Source organism: Cupressus sempervirens, chromosome 3 (genome assembly GCF_028749045.1).
Source record: "Cupressus sempervirens isolate cs-2001-9-10 chromosome 3, ASM2874904v1, whole genome shotgun sequence".
Taxonomy (NCBI): Eukaryota; Viridiplantae; Streptophyta; class Pinopsida; order Cupressales; family Cupressaceae; genus Cupressus; species Cupressus sempervirens.
Genome location: NC_143120.1, coordinates 560732606 through 560748904, shown reverse-complemented (window position 1 = coordinate 560748904; position 16299 = coordinate 560732606). Strand labels below are relative to the sequence as shown.

Below are 16299 nucleotides of genomic sequence, written 5' to 3'. Positions count from 1 at the left end.
TCTTTGTCTCATTGTTGGACACAAAGGGTGCTTGAAATAACAAAGTTTAATCATCTACCATTAGTGGAAAAATATAATAAATATGTCATAATTGATTTCTCACTTATTACAAATGTTCAAAGGCAAACACCATCTTATAGAGAAGATTAGATTTTCACATTCACAATAATCTAATGATCAGGAATACATCTCTTGTTACAAGTATGACCTGAACAAGAATACATCTCTTTTTGCGAGTATTACCTTGATTTAAAACTGAGAAGGTCTAGGAAAAAAATATGAGCCATACTTTATAGGATTCCTGAGATCAAATATATAATTACTCTCAGGGCCTATAAACATGTAAATACACACTTATTAGAATGCTTCAGAGTAAAATCATATGATGAAGCTCAGGCCTTTTGATGTCAACCCATTATTTTAGGATACCCAAAAAGAAGTTCATTTGGATGGATGTGGGAATGTTTGCTTGCTAGCCTATTACTCTATTAGTATTTAGTGTAGATGGAAGCAAACTAACAAATTTTTTTATCAATGAAAATTTGTATCCTTCTCAAATCAGTCAAATGCCTTTTTGCCAGTGGTATATATATTCTAGAAGATGGTTGAAATAAAATGCAAAATGGTAGTAAGTGTCAAGAAACACTAGAATAAACCTAACCATTGAACAAAATACCTTGTTCCAATTGTGCTCACAATGGCTACAAATGTCCCAATTGAAATTGTGATACCTACCTAGTATAGATATGAAGAATAAGATTGTTGTCATCAATGAATCTAATTAATAAGAAATCAATCCATTGCCTTGAAACTTGAGAATAAAAAAGGGACCAACCATCGTACCAGCTATAATATGTTAAAAAATGAAGACAATGGTATATCAATCAAGACAAGAGACCTACATGCATATTTAGAAGAAAACCAACTTGGCTAAATGAACTCAAACTAGGTGTCATCATTAGCCACACTACTGCAATGGTTGGGTTTTGAGCAACATTTAGACCAAGGAGTGCTATTCTTGGACCCAAAAATGATTGTTAACTGCAGATGTTTGTAACAAAAATGTAAGTAACATTGTTTTTTATTGAAACAAAAAGTTTGTAAGTGTGCCTTGTGCACAATATCAAAAAATGTAATTAATTAAAAATTAAAAAGAAATAAGCTAATTGAGGATAAAAAATTATCAATCGTCAAATTTAACTTAGAGCTTGTCATATGGTGGTATGACCTTGTGGAGTACTTTTAAATATATAAAAAAATTAATGGAGCTCTCCATTTCAAAAAACTAAAAATAGTCATAAGATTTGAAGGCATGGAGTTTTATAAATACTCAAAATTTTGTGAAATCTAATCAATAAAATGTTCGCTGATGTTTTTTGTGAAATCCAACAAATCAGCTAATCTATTTTTGTAAAATAGTGTAAATCAACCAAACCCATTGCAAAAGTGGTAGACTGGTGATAAACATGGTATTAGGAGCTGAGACATAATTTGGCAACAAAAGCATTATTTAAAGTTATCACAATTCAAGGTTTTTACTTGAAAAACTTGACTATATAATAAATTTAGCTATAACCAAAATAAGCTTTAACTAACCTACATGATTTTGTGAACCGTAGCGATGAATTACTAGATCAAACCAAAAAGTCTGAAACAACACCAACACCATACCCTACAACTACCATTGTCCCCCATGGAATAGCACTAAACCATGCAACTTGCTTCAAATTTACATTAAATACCTATATGCAAAGATGAAAGTGACTTTATCATATATGTGCTTGAATTCAAATGTAGTGAAAATTTCAATATGAATGAACTAAAATTGTATTCATGACTCTTGTGATTTTGGTTTCACATATTCCTTGATTAAAATTGTTTTAAAAAAAGAGTATGCATTGCGATTAGAAGAATGCTTACAATTTTGAAATATATTAACATCCAAGAGAGAAGAACAAAATAATCCTAAAGACAACAGAAGATAAAAACATTACACATAAAAAAGATGGACTTGTGATGTTCAAGTAAAGATATGCTTTTCTGTTGGAAATGAGAATGGAGTAACTGAGAGGGGGAGGGGGTGAATCAGTTACCACAAAAATATTTCACAGTCCTTTAGATGTCTAAAATCTTGATCTTAGTTACAGATTACTGAAACTTGATAATGCAGCAAATACTAATAATTATTAAGAACTGATAACCAAAACAATTCAGCAATCATGAACACTAGAGACACCAGATTTAACGTGAAAACCCAATATGGGAAAAACCACCAATGTAACTAGTTACTATTTTTCACTCTTCTGAAGTGAGCCCTGTTAGGAGCCAACCCTGTTAAAGGTTACAAAACACACTGTTAGGTGTGACCCTGTTAGAGGATTTATCACCCTGTTAGGAGTGGCCTTGCTAGAGGTCTTTAGAACAATTCAACTGAACTGTCACCTTGTTAGAGGATTTACAATAGGGCTGTTAAACCCACTCTGTTAAGAGATTTTGAGTTCACTGTTACAATGGTTAGAAAGCAACAATGAAGTGACCTGATATAATGTGCAACTTATCTTTGCTAATTGCAGATCTCTGTTATGCTTGACTGGATCCTTACTGATCACATACAACTTTGCAGCTCCTTCAATGCATCTGATCCTTCATCACACTTCTTCAACATTCACTCATATGTTCAATATTCGCTCATTCCATATCCATACATTCGCACTCTTATACATCCAAACTCTTTTCATCTTATGAATTCACAACTTGATCTTTCATATATACCTTACAGATTATCTTAGTCAGCTAGAAATAATTAAAATTACAAACTAACAAATCCCTTTACTGGCTGACACTGCTTGGTTAATATTGTTTAGAAAATAATTCCTGTGTTAACCGAATGAGCTCGGTTAATACAGCGAACTCTGTGACATTTCTTCAATCACCGGGAGAACTCGGTAAGTATAGATGACCAAGTGAGCTCGGTAGAAACTGTCTTTGCCAAATTCCCTTTGGACACCGAGTGAACTCGGTAAACATTGACTTTCCTTTGCTTACCTTCTCAGCTTGGTAAACACTAACTTTTCTTCGGTTACCTTCCCAGCTCGGTTAACACTAACTTTTCTTCGCTTACCTTCTAAGCTCGGTAGATTCTGTCTGATGACTGATATGACATTTGTGTAACATCAAAGACAACACTCAATTAACCAATTGTATCCAACAATCTCCCTCTTTGGCATTGATGGCAACACAACATGTCATAGCAGAATGAAATTTGAAAACAAGTCCTTCTCTTAGTGTAGCACTATATGTCAACATAATACTTCTCCCTCTTAGATAGAAGCTTCTCCCTCTGTGAAGGAATTGTATAACAGAAAGATATGACAGTTTTATTCTCCCTTTACAAATGCTTACAAATTTCAGAATAGGTATTACAGTTTTACTCTCCCTCTTTGACAACACATGCCAAAGACAATACAACACAGTAAAAGCCTTTTTCGTATGCCAAAAGTACTTCTCAACTGGATTACAGTGTACCTTATGTACAAATTCATATGCAATGACTTTAATACTCTACTGCATCAACTTGATAGATTTTCAACTTGTCATAGGTTGATGCATCCCTTAAAACTTTATTTTAGTGAACTTCAGATAGGGGAGTGACCCCTAACTTACCTCTGAGATACAAGAATGTATTCTTAGGTAATGGCTTTGTGAATATGTCAGCAATTTGTTCCTTTGTATGCACATATTCCAGTCTAATCTCCTTGTCCTGCACCAATTCTCTGACAAAATAATATTTTATTGCTATGTGCTTGGTCTTGGAATGCATCACTAGATTCTTGGATATGTTGATTGTACTAGTATTGTCACAGAATATAACAACTGGTTCTTTGATTTTCATCTTCATTCCTTGTAATAACTGCTTAAACCAAACAATGTTGGAACAGTTTACTACTGCAGCAACATACTCTGCCTCTGCTGTAGATTGGGATGTACAATTCTGCTTTTTGCTTGTCCAAGAAACCAATCTCTTTCCAAGAAAGAATGCTCCTCCACTTGTGCTTTTTCTGTCATCAAGATTCCCTGCCCAATCAGCATCAGTAAAAACTTTCAAATCCAAATTGCCTCCAAGTTTGTACCATAGTCCATAATCTTTAGTTCTTTTCAAATATCTCATTATTCTTTTGATTGCCATTAGGTGAGTGTCTCTTGGTTTTGCTGAAAATCTTGCAACAATACCAACTGCAAGAGCAATATCTAGTCTGGTATGAACTACATACTGTAACTTTCCAATCATAGATCTATACAATGTTTGGTCTACTTCTTTGGATTCATCATCTTTGGTAAGTTTTAATCCAGTACACATAGGAGTTCCAACAGGCTTGTAGTCCTCCATACCAAACTTTTTCAATATCTCCTTGATGTATTTTGATTGAGTAATAAAGATGCCATTCTTATTTTGTTGAATTTGAAGACCAACAAAGAATTTTATTTCACCAAACATAGACATTTCAAATTTCTTGTACATTTGTTCTGAAAATTCTTTGCAAAGATCATCATTCCCTGTGAAAACAGTATCATCTACAAATATTTCTACCAAGACAATCTTATTATTTGATCCTTCCTTTATATACAAGCTACTATTATCATTAGTTCTTTGAAAACCAATCTGAATAAGATAGTTATGCAATCTTTCATACCATGCTCTAGGGGCTTGTTTCAGACCATACAATGCCTTGTGTAATTTGCAGACCATGTTCCTTTTTTCTGGATCAACAAAACCTTCAGGTTGTTCAATGTAAACCTCTTCATCCAGTATTCCATTGAGAAATGCTAACTTGACATCCATTTGATAAATTTTGAATCCTTTGTGAGCAGCATATGCAAGTAAGGTTCAGACTCCTTCCAATCTTGCAACAAGAGAAAAAGTTTCTCCATAATCTATGCCTTCTTCTTGAGAGTATCCTTTGCATACCAATCTAGCTTTGTTTCTGGATACCTTACCATCTTAAGTCAACTTGTTTCTGAATACCCACTTGGTTCCAATTATATTTTTATCTTTAGGCCTAGGTACAAGAGTCCATGTCTTGTTCTTCTCTATCTATTCTATTTCCTCATTCATTGCCTCAATCCAATTATCATTTTCCAATGCATCTTTAATACTTCTAGGTTCAAAATCAGCAAGTAAACAAGTAGTTTTCAACTTACTTCTTGTCAGGGTTCCTTCATATTTGTCTCCAATGATCTGATCTGGTGTATGATGTCTTTTGACATATTTAGCTAATACGGGTTCTTTACCTCTTGAATGAGTTTCATTGATATCTGCTTGTGCTTCAATTTCATATTCAGGATGTTCTAGCTCGGTTGCTTCAAACTCAGTAGAAACTTGCTCGGTAGTGTCTGAATGTTGCTGTGGCTCAGTTTGAACTATTTGCAACTCGGTTACTGAAGATTCAGGAGTTGAGGATTCTTGAGTGAACGGTATACTTGATATAGTATCAGATTCAATGTAAACAAATCTCTTGTAGTCTTCAGGTATCTTTTTGCATTCTTCTTCTAATTTGTCTGCAAACTCATCAACTTTCACATGTGCACTTTCTATGACTTTGTGAGTGGATAGATTTAAACATCTATATGCTTTGCTTTTGCAAGAATACCCCAAAAATATTCCTTCATCACCTTTTACATCAAATTTTTCTTTTCTAGATTCTTTCAAAATATAACATTTGCTTCCAAATATTTTCAAATAACTTACATTGGGTTTGTATCCATACCATAATTCATAGGGAGTCTTGAATGAATCCTTCTTCAACTGTACTCGATTTAAGGTATGAATTGCAGTGCTGATGGCTTCCTTCTAGTATTTGATAGCAATGTTTTTTTCTATCATCAGGGTTCTTGCACAATCCATAATGGATCTGTTTCTTCTTTCAACTATTCCATTTTGTTCTGGAGTTCCTGGTGCTGAAATCTGTCTTTTAATACCTCTTTCAATGCAGAAGTTACTGAATTCATGTGAAATGAATTCACCACCTCTGTCTGACCTTAAACATTTCAGCTTTTTCCCTGTTTCTTTTTCAACTCTTGCCAAATACCATTTGAATTTCTCAAATGCTTTTGATTTATTCCTTAGATACATGACAGTAATCATTCTTGAATAGTCATCAACAAAAAGAATGAAAAACTTTTCTCCAGTATAGCTTTCTATTCCAATGGGTCCACATAAATCAATATGCACAATTTCTAATATATTTTCAGATTGATATTTTTTACCTTAAAAATTAGTTTTTCCCATTTTACCAATCTGACAATTCTTGCATAGACCAACCTCAGGTTTCTTGATGTTAGGAATGCCTCTTACTTTCTTGAATTTGCTTATTTTTACCAAATTATCAAAATTGACATGACACAACCTTTTATGCCATAACCAACTTTTTTCAATTTGAGCAATAAAACATGAGCATTCACCAAGTTCTAGATAAAACAAGTTACCTTTAGTTTGAGTGGCAGATCCTATCAGTTTTCCTTGCTCATTCAACAGTCTCACCTTTCCATGCATGAACTCTACGTTGAATCCAATATTTAGTAACTATGCCACACTTAGCAAATTATGTTTGAGACCTTCAACCCAGTAGGCATTATTACATATGAGTTCTTTGGATAGACAGATTCTTCCTCTTCCTTTTATGAAATGAGGTTCATCATTACCAAACCTCACACTGCCACCATCATAGTCTTCAAATTGATCAAACTTAGTTTTATCACCAGTCATATGATGTGAGCAACCGCTGTTTATAATCCATGTATCATTCTTACTTACATGAGAGATAAGAGCAATTTTATCTTCGTCATCACTATCGGAGTTATCTTTAACAACAATATAAACAATTTCATCCTCACTATTATCGAAATCGTTAGAATTTTCAGCCATGAAACATGATTTCTTACCTTTGTTCTTGGATGATTTAAATTCTTTCTTGCCATTCCATTTGTGATCTTTCTTTTCATCATTGTTTTGCTTGTTTGGGCACCTTGCTGCAATATGACCAATTTCATCACAAGAAAAATAGATTAGAGGAAATTTACCTTTGTATTTTCCTCTACCTCTAGAATATTTCCTGGCTAGTAGAGCTTCAATCACTTCGAGATCACTGTCTGAAATTTGGCTTGATTCATTTTCACTTTTTGACTGTGATTCTATCTTCTTTTTGCTTTTCTCTTTGAGTGAGAGCTTGGCTTGCAATGCTAATTCAATATTTTTCGCGGCTGGAACATAGTTGTCAAAGTTATCTAGTTCAAATGCAGTTAGTCTTCCAACTATGGCCTCAAGATTTATCTTATGATTTGCTTCACACCTTCTTTCCTGTATTGCAGAGACTCTAATTGCATAAATGGGAAGCAAGGTTCTGAGAACTTTTCTTACAACTATTTCTCCTTTGATCTCACCTTCAGCTACCCTGATTGCACTTACACATGCTTTAACTCTTTCAACATACTTTGCAATGTTTTCATCCTCTCTCATCTTCATTTGATCAAATTGTCCTCTTAGACTTTCTGCTTTTGCTCTTCTCACATTATCATCCCCTCCATAGATCTCCTTTAGCTTGTTCCACATGTCAAAGGGAGTTTTGCAGTCCTTAATGTCATCAAATTCTTCATAGATGAGAGCAGATGCTATGTCTATCATCATATTATTGTGAGTCTTCTTTTCAGCAATATCATTAACTGACAATGTGCCAGAAAGTTCTTCATATTTTTCTTCAAGGTATTTCAGTCCAGTATCACCAACAGTAGCCAGATGAAGTTTCATCAATTCTTGCCATGCTGAGAAGTTATCTCTATTAAGTTTTAGAATTTCTCTTCTGTAAGACATCTTGATCTTTGGTTTAGAACCTTGAAATCCTTTCCTGCAAGCACCAAAAGCTCTGATACCAATTGTTGGAAATGAGAATGGAGTAACTGAGAGGGGGAGGGGGTGAATCAGTTACCACAAAAACATTTCACAGTCCCTTAGATGTCTAAAATATTGATCTTAGTTACAGATTACTGAAACTTGATAATGTAGCAAATACTAATAATTATTAAGAATTGATAACCAAAACAATTCAGCAATCATAAACACTAGAGACACCAGATTTAACGTGGAAACCGAATATGGGAAAAACCACCAATGCAACTAGTTACTGTTTTTCACTCTTCTGAAGTGAGCCCTGTTAGGAGCCAACCCTGTTAAAGGTTACAAAACACACTGTTAGGTGTGACCCTGTTAGAGGATTTATCACCCTTTTAGGAGTGGCCTTGCTAGAGGTCTTTAGAACAATTCAACTGAACTGCCACCTTGTTAGAGGATTTACAATAGGGCTGTTAAACCCACTCTGTTAAGAGATTTTGAGTTCACTGTTACAATGGTTAGAAAGCAACAATGAAGTGACCTGATATAATGTGCAACTTATCTTTACTGATTGCAGATCTCTATTATGCTTGACTGGATACTTACTGATCACATACAACTTTGCAGCTCCTTCAACGCATCTGATCCTTCATCACACTTCTTCAACATTCACTCATATGTTCAATATTCGCTCATTTCATAGCCATACATTCACACTCTTATACATCCAAACTCTTTTCATCTTACGAATTCACAACTTGATCTTTCATATATACCTTACAGAATATCTTAGTCGGCTAGAAATAATTAAAATTACAAACTAACAAATCCCTTTACTGGCCAACACTGCTTGGTTAATATTGTTCAGGAAATAATTCGTGTGTTAACCGACTGAGCTCGGTTAATACAGGGAACTCCGTAACATCCCTTCAATCGCCGGGAGAACTCGTTAAGTATAGCTGACCGAGTGAGCTCGGTAGAAAATGTCTTTTCCAAATTCCCTTTGGACACTGAGTGAACTCGGTAAACACTGACTTTCCTTTGCTTACCTTCTCAGCTCGGTAAACACTAACTTTTCTTCGGTTACCTTCCCAGCTTGGTTAACACTAACTTTTCTTCGCTTACCTTCCCAGCTCGGTAAACACTCTGTCACAGTTTCCTTCGATCACCGAGGGAGCTCGATAAGTACTAAACTTCCTTCGTTAACCAAGTTACCTCGGTAGAAGCTATCCTTACAGTGTAATAAACAACAATGCTCGGTAGACTCCGTAAACTACTATGCTTACCTTCTGAGCTCAGTAGATTCTGTCTGATGATTGATATGACATTTGTGTAACATCAAAGACAACGCTCAATTAACCAATTGTATTCAACACTTTTCTATATAGCTTACCTAATTATTTGTAATATTTGTAACTTTTATCACCCATGTTGGTAACTTAGAAAATAATAGATGAAAAGGAGGCATTCTTTGAGTAGTCTGGATAGTGGACTTTTTAATAGACATTGGAGAATGCTCAATTCCATCAAGAATAAGAAAAAGATATGATTTCAATATTCTAGGATGAAATTGAGGATCATTACAAATATTTGAAACCCATATTGAGAGCCAAAGAAAACCTAGGACTAAATGTAAGGAAAGGTCCATAAAATCCATCTTGTGACATTAGTATTGGAGAAGCAAGTAAGATTGTCACATTACCCAAATGAAATCTAGCCATTGAGAGGCCTATCGTTGTAGCTCATTCTGTACTAGGAAACCACCTTGAATAACAAGAAAAAAGTTAACATATTGAATTTATCTTGAGCATCTACAATTGAATAGTGAAAACAAAGATGTAGGACACTTTGACTAAATACCATGGGTAAAAGTACTTAAATTTTATATGATGAAGACAACATTAGAATGATGATGAAAAGGAATTGAATTAATTCAGTAAAGTGATTTTTTTGAAGTCTTACCTTGGAATTGTGGTGTTCATACAGGGTAAGGCTACACTTTCAGCATCACCAAATTGTGCACGAATAGCAAGGAGCATCCCTACTGAATGATGAGAAGCCCATGGGGTGAGAAAGATTGCCAATGACCATAAAATCCCACATACAAATCAAGACCAATAATACATTAGAAAATAACAATAGAATCCCACATATAAAGCCAGTTAAATCAATTAGATTAATTTTATTTTGGAAATAACGATATAATCCCACATAAAAACCTAGTTAGATCAATTAGAAAATGAAAGAGTTAGATCCAACCTCATTTATTTTCTAATGACATGCACACTCGTTTAAATGAAGAAAAAGTTTTAAAGATGCATTATTTTCTCTCTTTAGATGGCAGTTGTTTTTAAAAACATGTAACCTTTTATAGTAGATTGGCCAAGCATTAAATAACTTTTTCATGTCGACTAAACTACACCATGAATTAAGATTAGATAGATATAATTTCACATGTTTAAATTTGGAATCGTAGACAAAGAACCTAATTTTTTTGATAGAATTTTGCAATCAGATGTCTTGTCAAGGAATGATATGATTGTAAAATGAGTACAAGATGAATTTCACAAAGAATATTTCATGTCCATATTTTTTCTAAACATACCATCAAAATAGCTACTAAACTAATCTACCCAAATCTAAAACTCTATCAAATTACATTGGTGTTTGCATCATGCATATAATTTTCTAATAAAATTAGTTCAGTATAGCATAAGTGTGAATAGAGTATTTATAGTCAAATTTAGATAAAATAACTTAAGCATCATAACTAAGCACAAATTAATTGTTCAATATTAAACATAGAGAGCCCCTATATGCAAGCCTTGTCAATGTGTCCATACACTAATTTATTTGTATATGAAATAGAAAATGATATTAATGTTAGTGTTTTTAGAAGCAAAGGAAGTTTTGAAAAATGAAATAGACTAATAATATTTCAAATAATTCATAAACCATGCATATTTGATGCATTCAAGAAGAGTATTACTTATGCAAAATGAAGTTGAATCACATGCCAAGCAAGATGAGTAATGGTCATTCCAATCTATTATTTGATAGTTGCCTAACAATGACACATTCAAAATGCACTTATGAGCAAAGACCTAGAATGAATGAAATTAATTAAATAATGAAGGTATGCTAGTTTGAGCTTCACTTGGTTTTGAGAATACTTTAATATTCTCTACTTAACAAAGCCAACCATGTGAAGGTGGAAGCTCATTTGACCTCACCCCCGTCCCCCTAACATAAATCTAAATTCCTCATTAACATCTAATTACATAATTTATTCATTCATTCATCCATTTATGAACTATAACGTTCAATCAATATAATCACATAGCATTCATTAATATGATATAAAATTTATTAATACTAAACATTAATCAAGAATTCATTAACACATAAAAATATTCATTAACATGACATAAAATTCAATAGTAATACACAACATTCATAGGTAATTACTTAAAACAACATTCTTTCATTATCTAACAAAGTTTATCAAAGAGCATTTTTTAAAAAATATTTCTATTCTTTGTTTTTCTTAGATTTCTTAAGTAAAAGACTGATAGGAGTAGATCCTTATTCTCCTCCTCTTGTGGTTGTAATGTCAAATTGTGATGCTTCCTCCTACTTTGAGGAGCACGAGGTTGCTGCACTAAAGGGGGTTCTGCTACAATAACAAGTAAACGAATTAAATTCACATACTTATTTTTTACTATTACAAGTATTTCATTAACCAATAGAACATAACATGCATTTTTTTTTACGTAACAATGCTACATCATGTACAATAATATTTTGATCAGCCGCCACCTAAACATGTTGAACACTTCAAACATGTTCCACTCATTCACCATGATGTTTCAAGATGCTCTAAAATATTGAAAAAAAGGTTACACAACCAATTGCAATTGAAGATGTTTAATTCTATTAATAATTACATAACTAATTTCCAATAGAAAATTAATACCTCTATCACTATGATGCACATCATGGCCTTCATCATGCATAGGTTCTATGATGGGATTTGAAGGTTGTAGTGAAATGTCATGTGCATTGTTATCATTGTTTGATATATAAAACATAAATAGTCAATTTATGTTGGAAATTAACAAAAACCATGAAATTTCTCAACTATTCAATTTGATTTACTTCTCATTTGACCAAGTTACCCATGTCTCATCTAGTGCACCAGATTCTTTAGTATAGCTTTTAGATTCTTGACGTAGGTGTGCAACCAAGACTTTATAGCCTACCTTCAAGGAAATTGTTTTGTCTTCATCTGTGGGCTCTACATTGAATTTTGTGCCCTGTATATTTTGCGTAATATCATTAGTTTTGCATGTATGATTTGATTAGATAAAATTGTTTACAAACTTAAATAAAAAAATGATATGGAATTTCATTGCTTCTACTTATACGTTGAGAGTGAAGTTTCATATAGCCACCAGAGCCAAGTTTGTGTTGGCAAACCTTTTTTACTATCACTTCTGTAGCTTTTAATGTGTCCTGCAGTCTACAAATTTTTTTAAACATGTTAGATTATATATTTATAAAGATCACTAATTAGTGCACAATTACATTCTACTTAATACTATCATGACATACCTTCTTTTTTCCTCTTCTAATTCAATGCCTTTACCTTGAAGCCTTTTCTCTTTGGCATCTTCTTTATTTTATTTCACTCCATCGGTGGAATCATAGGAGGGCGCTTGTACTTTGGGTTATCCTTTAGAGCACTTCTATGTTAGTCACCCATAGTCTTTATAAGCTTGGATGCTCTTTTAAGAAGTAGGGCACTATCAAAAATATTTTTTCCAAAGAGGACCTGTAAAGATGTAATGAGCTGATTTTTTAATTCACGACTCTGTTTATTCCACCTTTTCTGGAAAAAAAAAAATTGTTAGATATATTACTTTAATATAGTGCAAAAAATGGAAGAAAAGAAAAATATTGTACCAATGATATGAAGCTACATACCTTTTATGCATGGTGGTCCCAAATAGCTTCAATGTCATTTCAAAATGAGTATCATCAAAAACATCATTTCCTACAAAAAAATCATGGGATTATTAGTCCAAAACAAGTTATGTATTAGTAAACTACAATTACAATGTAAATAATAACAATTGTAAAGCACCTAGAAGCTTTGGTACTTTTAGTGAAAACATAGTTTTCTTATTCAACAACAATGACCCCAAAAACAATCCAATACCAGTAACATAGGTTGATCCAAGAAATGGTTAAGCTTTAGTAGTAGTGGTTTCTATTCTTGTATCAGCTATAGGTGTATATATTAGTGCACAAAATAGGTCCATGAGTATAAAATGCACCCAAGTAAAAAATCAACGCATGATTAGCACATAACAAAATATAGTAAAACAAGCTTTTATAAGTTGCAGTTGATACACATGATGTCTGCAAGCCCCTTGTTGTCAACATTGCAATCAATAGTATTGGAGTGGTGATCGAAGGAGGTATCTGTACTTCATCATGAGTTGAAGAATACATTGTTAGAAAAGACATTGTTAATGTATAAAGATCAAATGGGGTACTAGAGGCATCCCAAACACAAGTTGAGTCAATAATGTATGCAAAGGTTAAATGAATGATTAAAGGTTTAAGGATTATTTACATGAAAGTTTTGCACTACAACCCTCACCATGTTGACCACGTTTCATAGGTGTCAAAGAATTGTCAATAATGCATGCAGAGGTTAAATGAATGATTAAAGTTTTAAGGATTATTTACATAAAAGTTGTGCACTACAACCCTCACCATGTTGACCGTGTTTCACAGGTGCCAAAAATTTTTGTAAGAAGAATACATCATATTTTAGATCATGATCCACAAGATAATATAAAATATAAACATATATTGAACTTTTATTACTGCTTAAGATTAATTACTCCTTTCCTTCATACAATTGACACTATATATCAATTCATCTTTGAATGCCTCTGTCTCCTCAATTTTGTTTTGTTCTAGGAAAAGGGTAATAATTTATTTACTATATTTATTTATCATTTGAGTAGCCATGAAGTGTCATCTAAAAACGTCACTTCAATTTCAGATCGCATTTTATTTGCTATAATTTTTGCTTTTCCCTATCAATAAGTATCAAGTTGTGACATCAATATCAATAAAATTCTATCAAAATAACTCCAAAGCCATTTAAAAATAAATAAAAACATAATAATATGACATTTTTTTCTATATAATTTTTATAATTACACTAATTAATGTTTACCTTTGTTGAAGAAGGTGTGTGAGAAACATCCCCACTTGTGCCTTGTGGTGGATCCATGTCACCCTATGTAAAAAATTAGTAATTCTTAACAATCAATAGCAAAATAAATGTAATAGACTTACCAAAAAAAATTATTAATAGAATAGTAGATTGTATATTGGAGTCAATATTAATTAGAGGCAATTGGTTTAAAATATGTTAAACTTACCAATCCCATGATTGTGATTTTTTGTATATACATGATTCAAATTGTAATCTATCAGAAGTCCTTCCCCTGCACTTATTGATTTTGTCGCACATACAAAAACACAATTTCCCTCACGTGCCTCAAATATACAATTCAACCGCTTATTAGTTGACACAAGTCGAGAACTATTTATAAAACTTACAATATTCTCTGTTTCTTTTGGCCTTCCATCAATATACATAGTGAGCCTTTTAGTTTGATCATTTTCTTTGCATTGTATATAATTCAGTGATAATGCAAACCTACACATACTTTTTTATATTGCACAATCTGCATCCAATTATTGTAATTGTAACAAGGTCCTACATACTCCGTTAATTCAATTATTTTATTATAACTAACTTTTATGCCATCCATGGAAAATAAGCCCAAACCATGTAATGAAGATGGATCTATGCGATATATCCTTTCATTAACAAAAAAATTAGTGTTAACTTGAGGTAGTTCTTTTGGTATCCATTCTTTCTGAAGATGTATGTACCTTCAGGGAACCTTCCTATTGCCTTGGGTTTCATTATCATAAGAACATGACTCCCCCTCTAGCAAGGAAAAGTTGCATTCATTTATTGATTTTTTTAATATTCTTTTGACCTTTGGTTGATCTCCCTATTTTAAACCTACTAGATGTCTCACTTTTGTCTTCTATTCTTACATTTTCCTCACTCGAGGAAGATAGTTTAGACAAATATCTATTTGGTAATACTTGCAATCCATCAAATGAGAGACATAGTAGGACTAAAGTTGATGTGGATGGTAAAGAGTTGACATGCAAATAATAAATTGTATCTATAGGGTCTATTGACTTATACATTTCGATCCATGTCACTATGCATGATCTTGGTCAAAGGCGTTAAATTTATTGCATATGTAAATCATTTATCTTAAGTTAGCCAAGAATTACATGATCTATATGCTACAAATTACATAGAAGACAAAAATTGCATGATGAATTCATTGAAATCATTGTATATTTTGTAATTCCTTACCTCTATTTTATGTGTGGTACCTATGCAAAATCATTGTATATACTCCATGACATTAGATTTCAATACATAATAACTTAATTATAAAAGCATAAAAGTTTTTAAAAAAATTATGAATAAATCAATACCTCATGCATGATATTGATCATACCTCGACATACATTTAATTGATAATATCATTGATCATATTCTTCATCCATGTCATCATCATGACTATCATTACCATCATCATACTTGTCCCCTTCATCATCATCGTTGTCATCATCATCATCACAACCAACACCATTACCATCTTCATCCCCATCATCATCATCTTCATCACCTTGATCATCACCATCTTCATCGCCATGATCATCATCATCATCATCATCACCACCACCATCATCATCACCATCACCATAATCATCATCATCTTCTTCTTCTTCATTGTGTAATAGTCATTTGTGATCATCATTTACTTTGCCTTCTGATTCTTCGGTATCTTTTTCTCTCATCACATTATATTTTATTGACCTTCCTCTTGGATCATGTCTAATAAAAAATGACCAACATAGTTTATGTGGAATGCCAAAGTAAAATATTTGCTCAATTTGGCTTGGAAGAACATAGGGCTCATCTCTAACTACCTCAAATGACCTTATATTAATCATTATAAATCCACTATCATGTTCAATAATAGTCATATCAGGATCATTTTGATTCAACTATAGCCTATATATACCATTTGATGAAAAATAGAACTAATTTGAATGAGTTAAAAGACCTCAAAGACTATAATTATCCCAGAATCATAAGTTTTCTTCATTTTGTCTAACCTTTTTAAGAAAAATTTATGGCCGTGGTAGTACATAGCTTTGTGTTATTTGATATGTAATGATTCAAACATGTCCAGATTATTTGCATCGATCTATGAGTTGATATTAAAATTATG

At 32.8% G+C, this 16299-nt stretch overlaps 1 pseudogene; it reads right to left on the bottom strand.

Annotated features, from left to right (window-relative positions):
- Window positions 1-1634: 1634 nt before the first annotated feature.
- Window positions 1635-9984, bottom strand: LOC149567654 (putative anion transporter 3, chloroplastic; annotated as a pseudogene).
- Window positions 9985-16299: the final 6315 nt, after the last annotated feature.